General features: G+C 43.0%; 1 pseudogene; it reads left to right on the top strand.

Annotated features, from left to right (window-relative positions):
- The first annotated feature begins 1,611 nt into the window (after nt 1–1,611).
- Nucleotides 1,612–2,767, top strand: LOC138148908 (myc-associated zinc finger protein pseudogene; annotated as a pseudogene).
- Nucleotides 2,768–7,481: the final 4,714 nt, after the last annotated feature.

The following is a 7,481-nucleotide window of genomic DNA, read 5'->3' as shown; positions in this document are numbered from 1 at the left end:
ACTGTGAACTCAATAAGTGCAGGGACTGTACCTTACCTGTCTTTGCAGCCCCAGCTCTTTGCACAGTGCCTGGCTTACAGCAGGTATTTAATAGAATAAATGTTTATTGATTGGCAAGTGAGACTGTCTTTTCTACTTCTTTCTCCTGGTCTTTTGATCTATTCCTCCTCTTCTTCTCTTTTAAAGTCCCAGTGAATTGAGAGCAGAGATACAATAGGACCTCACCCTTATCCTCTTCCTCATAGTTGTTCCAAGTACTTAGACTCTGGCATCTGCATGACCCCACTCAGGACTCCACTTCCTCCACCAATCCAGGTACTATCATCCCTGACCTGCCATTTTGCACCTAATATTCTCTGGTCTAAAACACCTGGGCAACTTTTTACCCTAATCCAATGATGATGGACCCAGGCCCATGACCTCCTACAGAGGTGTTCCAAGTGTCCTCAGTGCTTTGCTGTCTCCTATTCTAGTCATAGGCAATGCACCCTTATTATGACAATACTGTTGCAGGCATAGTCCCTGGCATCTCCTAGGGCATTGCCCTGGGATTCCTCCTAGCAATTCCTTCAGGATACCTGCCCCCAACACCATTCCAGGTGAGTAGACTGAGGCTAGTCCAGAGGGCAGGCATGGAATTTCCTTATCTCCATCTAAAAACATAGCCCTGCCCCCTCTACCAAGTACTGAAAAAGACACTTTTTTAAAAGTATTAAAAAAGATATTGCCTTCCCCTGACCTTTGAGCAGGCCTGATCCCTGTATACTTGCCTGAAGCTGTGTATGGGGCAGTTTAAGGCACAGTGTCTATACAGGAGTAGGACCATCCAAAAACAGCGCTGGACATCAGAAGTTCCTGGTCACTCTGCCTTTGTCACTATGCTACACCCTGAAAACTCCTGCTCAGGTGTCTGGGATGGAGCCTTGGGTAGTGCGAGGGGAGATGCTCAGGGTGATAGGTCCCAGGATTCTATAAATGGGTCATGGGGGAGGGAGGGGCTTTTCTGCTGTGATGAGATTGGGCTCTGCCAGGCCCTGACATCAACACAAGTAACTATAGTCCAAGGTAAGCCATTTCATCTCTTTAAAGCCTTAGATTTTTCATCACCAAATAGAGATAATAATTGCTGTAGTACCTAACTCACAAGGTTAACATGAGACTATAATTAAAATGCTGTGGAATCTTGCAATATAAAATGGCATTTAGATCAGGGGTTTTTAACCTGGGCACACTCCCTGTATACTCCTGTGCCACTCAGGAACAATCTAGAGTCTCTTGTTTCTCTAAAGCTAAAAGTGGCTTGCCAGGAGAGGAGCACAGTGGTCCTAGAAGCCTATGCCACCTATCAAAATATAGAAAAAAAGATTTTGGAGTAAATACCAAAGAGTCTTGGGCAGAGAACTGATTCCACACCCCCTGTTCCAACCCCATAGACTGTACTGGGCCCAGCTTGCGCATCGGGTGTGGTGACTATGGCAGTTCCTGGCGTAGTGTCCTGAGAGGACGCCCAGGACAATGTTGAGAGGTTATCCCCAGGGTTTTCCTTAGGGCTTCTCATTTACAGAGGAGGAAACTGAGGGACAGAAGACACAGACTTCTTTAAAAGAGCGGTATTCCATCCTCCATCCTCCACCATGGATCCAGGCAACTGGTGCAGCTTCATCTTCCAGGGTCATTCCCACAATCCCCTGCAGGTTGGGGCTGAGCTTCCATCCTGGTTCTTTTCATCCCAAGGCTGCAACCAGAGTCCATTCCAGGCTGCCCCAGCCCCCTCTCCCCCCAAAGACTCTTCTGGCCCCATCTGCGAAGTCCCTCCTGTTTGACCTCCTCCCTGTCCTCCCTGCAGCTCAGGAATCTGCTGCTGCTCCCCCCCCCCCCCAGCCACTGCCACAGATTCCACAGTAGACACAGCAGCCCTGAAACAACCTCCTGAAGCAGTTTCTCCACCAGCTCCTGAAGCTGCACCTCCAGCTACAATTGATGCTGCTACTGCCAAGGCTGCTGCTGCCCCAACCTTCACAGATGTTGTAGCTCCTGTAGCTACTGCTCTGGAGAAGAAATCAAAGAGCAAAGGGCCATATATCTGTGCCCTCTGTGCCAAGGAGTTTAAGAATAGCTCTATTCTTCGAGGGCATGACGCCATCCATAGGTTGGGCAGGCTGGCCCAGGTGCTATGCGGATGCCCACCATGGTGCCACTGAGCCTCCTCAGTGTGCCAGAAACAATGGGCAGAGCGGTTGGGGGTGGGGGTGAAGGGCATGTTGAGGGTGGAGGGGCTGGAGTTGGTGGAGGCGGCGTGGTAACCACCACAGCCTCTAGAAAGTGGATCCAGAAGAACCATGCATATGCACTCACATGCCCGCGCTGTGTACGAGCCCTGCAACTGAGCCCACTGTGGCAAGAGATTTTCCTGGCCAGACCACCTCAGCAGCCACATCAGACAGGTGCACTCAACAGAACGGTGCTTAAATGTGTGGCATGTGAAGCACCATTTGCTACCAAGGACAAACTTCGAGCACAATATGGTGTGGCATGAAGAGAAGTTGCCATGCCATGTATGTGGCAAGATGCTGAGTGCAGCCTACATCTCCGATGCATAGCCAGGGGCCTCACTGTCTGCGTGCTCTGCAGCAAAGATACAGGTGAGGTCTGTCCTATGGTGGCAGCAGCAGCAGTTGCAACAGCTACCCCCATGGTTGTGGGCTCCCTTTCTGGGGAAGATCATGACACAATGAGCTCTCAGTCACTTCCCTCACAAGTCTGGTGAACCCTGAGGTGGGGTTTGGGGTGTAGAGGAAAAGCCTTAGTCCCCTCTCTCCTCTCCCACCCCTTCCCACCAACTCAGGTTCTTCCCCCACCAACAAGGAGCCACCAGAAGGAAGGAGTGAAGAATTAGGGGAATTCACTAGAGTTTAAACATTTGTTTCTCTTCTGTCTCCCCTCTTCCTATATGGACCCTATTGTTCCTCTGGTGATTTGGGGGCCCCCTAGACTGATATCAGGGGTGGCAGAGGACAAACCAGTTGTCTCATTACCCTCTCTTCTCCATCACCTTTCCCATGCTCTCCCAGGGGTTCGAGAACCTTTTTCCCTTGGAGGTACTTTACCTTCTCACCTTCCTAATCCTATATTTGCCTACTGTCTGCTGACCATCCCTAGGGAGTTGGTGCTGTTGAAATGGATGGGGGGGGGTGCTAAGAGTGTGGAGGAAGAAAAAAGGGAAATCAGAGATTCTGTCTTAGGTGTGGGGAGAAGAGAGATTTGGAAATAAAGAGGCTGAGGTGAGAGGCAAGCAATAAAGGACTTGGTGTCACAAGTGGAGATTTGTTTGGGGTTCTTGCCCCTAATCTTATCCTTCTAGAATGTATCATTAAGAAGACTGGGCAAAGTAAGGGGATACAACATTTTGGGGAGAAGGCAGAGTAAGAGGCTGGAACTTGGGGGAGGAGAGTAGGTTAAGTAAAGGACAGAATGGGAGGATAAAGCTTTGGGGGTGCCAGAAAATAAAGGTGCTTCCCAGGGAGGAATGCAGTGGCAATATTTCCCCTGGCCCCTCTCATCTAAACTGTAGTTCAGTCCTTTATTTTCATCCCTTTTTCCCATCCTCTCCCCAACAGAAATTGCAGCACTAACCATGACATTTGTGTTCCTGTGTCCCCTATATGGTCACCAGCATTCACCCCCTCACTTTGCGGACCCCATTACAATAAATTTTAAACAAAAAAGAGAGGTATTTCTAAAGAAACTAGATAGAGAATAATCCAAAGGACCTGCTAGATCTCTCACCTCTCAGTATGTTGTTTCTTATAAAACAAAAGAAAAAAACTAGTTAAATTCATAAGAACATATTCTAGATGATACTCTAATGGCACCCCTTCTTTACTCTTTTCTGCTAAGATTGGTCAGTCAATCAGTGTGGGAGATACATTCTTTTGAACTCCAAAAATATTTTTTTCTATAGTAACTTGAGAACAAAGGAATCATTAGAAATCATTAGAATCATTAGAAACATCTTTCCCAAACCTAATTTTCATTTATTTGTTTTGTCTATATCTATTAGGAAGTCACCAGAGCTACAAAAGGGTAATAGAAGTGATTATTTAACAGTGATATTAATTGTTTAAACAACTGCAAACTTTCAAAATGTCAATCTTTGCCTTCTTAATTAAAATACTATTTTGCCAAAGGACCTGGGAATGTTATGTATGCCTAAGGACATAACAGCAAAAATATTTGTAATTAAAAAAAAATCCTTTTCAATCTGTTTTATTCATTTTACTTTTCTGTACCATTTTGCTACATACTTTCCCTTGCCCATTTTACCAATTTTGGTTGTTTAGTCCTGTCCAACTCTTTGTGACCCCATGTACCTGGGGGTTTTCTTGGAAAAGGTACTATAGTGGTTTACCACTTGCTTCTCCCAGGGATTTTTTACCCAGAGTCATACGGCTAGTGAATATCTGAAGTTGAATTTGAACTCAGACCTTCCTGACCTCAAGTCTAGTGCTCTATCCATTGAGCTACCTGTCTGCCTATTTTACAATACCTAATAAAAGAAAACGTCCAGTAATTATTTGCTACCACCAATTAGTGCTCTTCTGACTTACTGCTTAATTTTATGAGACATCAGGTAAAGCTTGCTTATTTCCTGCAATTTTTTAATTTATGAATTATTTATGAATTATAATTTATGAATAGCTAGGGCCTGTATGTAAAAAGTCTAATTTGAGATTGAGCCCAAATTCTTCAGGGAGGAGCTTTCAAAAGTTGAATTGTCTTTGAAAAGATGAAAAAGAAATTCATATTTGTTCTGTTGGACAGACTCATGATTTTTGAACCAGTAATATTTCATGGAATTATAGAAACAAAAATTCAAATTGTAAGACAGATAACCCATTCTTTTACCCTCTTCATCATGCCTTGTAAATGATTCCCTATTATGTGCTTACTAAATTCTTTTAATATATGAATAGATGCTACAGTACACTCAAGAATGTTTATTTTTACAATAGAGGATAAGCTTATAAATCTTATGTTCCTTTGTAAAATCAATAGGATTTTAATAGCATCGTCATGATATGTGTGCTTCTATTCCTATTCTCTCCAATCTATTTGCCATGTAAGTTTCAAACAATTTTCCTAAATTATGTTTGACCATGCCACTCCCTTTTCAACAACCTTCAATAGTTTTTATTGCCTTTAAGATAAAGTATAAAACTCTTATACTAATATTTAACATTCTCCAAAATCAGGCTATATTTTAACTTTTCAATCTATTTTACATTTATACATACTATGGTCCAGTCAGACTAATCTGCTACTTTTTTTTTTTATCTTGACCTTCTATCTCCAATCCCCATGACTTTCAGAAACTTTCTCTTTTGCCTGGAAAAACTCTTCATCATTTCTGCCTCCAAGAATCCTCAGCTATGATTAGGTGTCATTTCCCTTGTTGAATGTAGCTGCTAACTTTGCATGATCCTAGAGGTACAACTTGCCTGAGGGCAATCAAAACCAGTTTAAAAAAAAGAAGGTTGAATGCAGACATCAAAAGGGGCTACCTGACTTTGATCTCAACTGACCCTCTAATTGTAGAAGGTCCAAACCAATGTCCCTATTGCTGCTTATGGAGCCTGAGTCAGCTGTCACCCCTCTTCCCCAGCCTTCCTCATTCTTCTCTATGTATTTCTGGTTGCTATGTAAAACAACTTATGTAACAGCTTTTCCAGACTGTGCCTATCATGAGAATCACTCCCTGCTGAAATGTATTTAAGATGGCTCCTTCTCTGCCCTTCTTGTGCACTCCTCTAAGGTTCTGTGTGGTGACTTTGGATTACAATTCCCTTGCCTCCATTAAAAGACCCTAGTTTTTGTTGTTTCAGCACTCTTCTTTATTTCATATTGACACCGTGCTCAGTCAATTCCAGTGGCTCCCTAGTGCCTATAGGATTCAATATAATATCCTCTAATTAGCTTTTAAAATTATTTTACAATTTGGCTTCTACCTATCTTGACAGTTTTGTTAAACATTTCACCCCTTCCTGTACTCTATGAGTCAGCCAAATTGGCCTCCTTTCTGTTATTAAAAAGGATACTACAACTTCCATGTCCCTTGCTTTTGTTCCTTATGCCTCGAATGCACTATCCCAGTATCTCTATCTCACAACATGACTTTCTTCCTTGCAGACATAGTTTAAACTGCCTCAGGAAGAATGAGCAGATGTAGATGGTTGATGTAGGTGATGTGGATTGCTTATAGCTTGATCAGACACCAAAGATGCCAAGGTCATCCACTGAATCATGGGCCATTGCCAGCCACCTTGATTTTTGTCCTGTAAGTGGACTTTGATGACTCAGGAAGAAAAACTGGGGCTCTTGACCATGTGCAACTTTGCCTTACTTAAATCCAATTCATGAACAAGTCAGTATATGAAGCCTGACATCATTGGTCCTCTTTGAAAACACAGGACAAACAGCAACAGTTTTAAACAACTCTTTCTGTATGAAACTTTTCCTGGTTCCTCCAAATGCCAGTGTCCCATTCCCGAACTACTTTGTATTTATCTATTTCATCACTTTGTACTTTGTTGCATTCTCTCTCTCTCTCTCTCTCTCTCTCTCTCTCTCTCTCTCTCTCTCTCTCTCACACACACACACAGATACATACATACGTATAAATACATTTATGTATGTGTAAATGTGTGTATTTGATATCTTCTACATTAAAATATAAAGCATATGTAAATGACCTAGCTGAAGGGAAGAAGCATTTATTAAACTCCCAGTAATTGTTCTAAATGCTTTACAAATATTATCTCATTTATTTTCACAAAAATCCATTGAGGTATAATCTATTATTTTCTATCTCTTCTTTTGCCTTCCCTTAGAAAACTCTACTATTTGACTACCCCATGACCTCTAGTTCCTTGACCTCTCATTTATCTTCCCCCCTGTAGTGGCAAGCACCCCAAGCATGTCCTCAGGGTTTGCTGCTCACACAGGTTCTTGGATCTGCTTTGTTAAAGGAAAGCAACTCAAAATGGGTTAACAAGCTTACTTTAATCAGTCAGACATATATCGTTTACCTTGTTCAGAGGAAAAAGGTCAGCACCCCAAACTTCAAAGTATACAGGCAGAATTATCAAGACAGAAACAGATCAAGTAGACAGCTTTCCAAACTGTCCAGCCATTACATCCATACCCCAATCAACATCTGGGTTTTTCAAAGCCGGGGGGGCCTTGGACAATGCCTTCCCAGAATACAGATCAGATCACAGAACACTTCTCAAAGTGAGCCCCCAAAACAAAGCTACACATCAGAGCTTATATAGCCTTCTCCTGGCTCAGAGAATGTAACAACCTTATTGACTCACTAGCCAATCAAGAAGTATCTACTGAAAAACAAGCCTCCCATCCCAGGCTTCAGGTGCACTTTAGCCTAGGGGCAGGGAAGATCTTCCAAATTTACATTTGCATTATAC

Source organism: Petaurus breviceps, unplaced genomic scaffold (assembly GCF_028583685.1).
Source record: "Petaurus breviceps papuanus isolate PSGF00001 unplaced genomic scaffold, PetGlider_PUasm1.0 90842, whole genome shotgun sequence".
In the NCBI taxonomy this organism is placed as follows: domain Eukaryota; kingdom Metazoa; phylum Chordata; class Mammalia; order Diprotodontia; family Petauridae; genus Petaurus; species Petaurus breviceps.
This window is presented reverse-complemented; position numbering and strand designations above follow the sequence as displayed.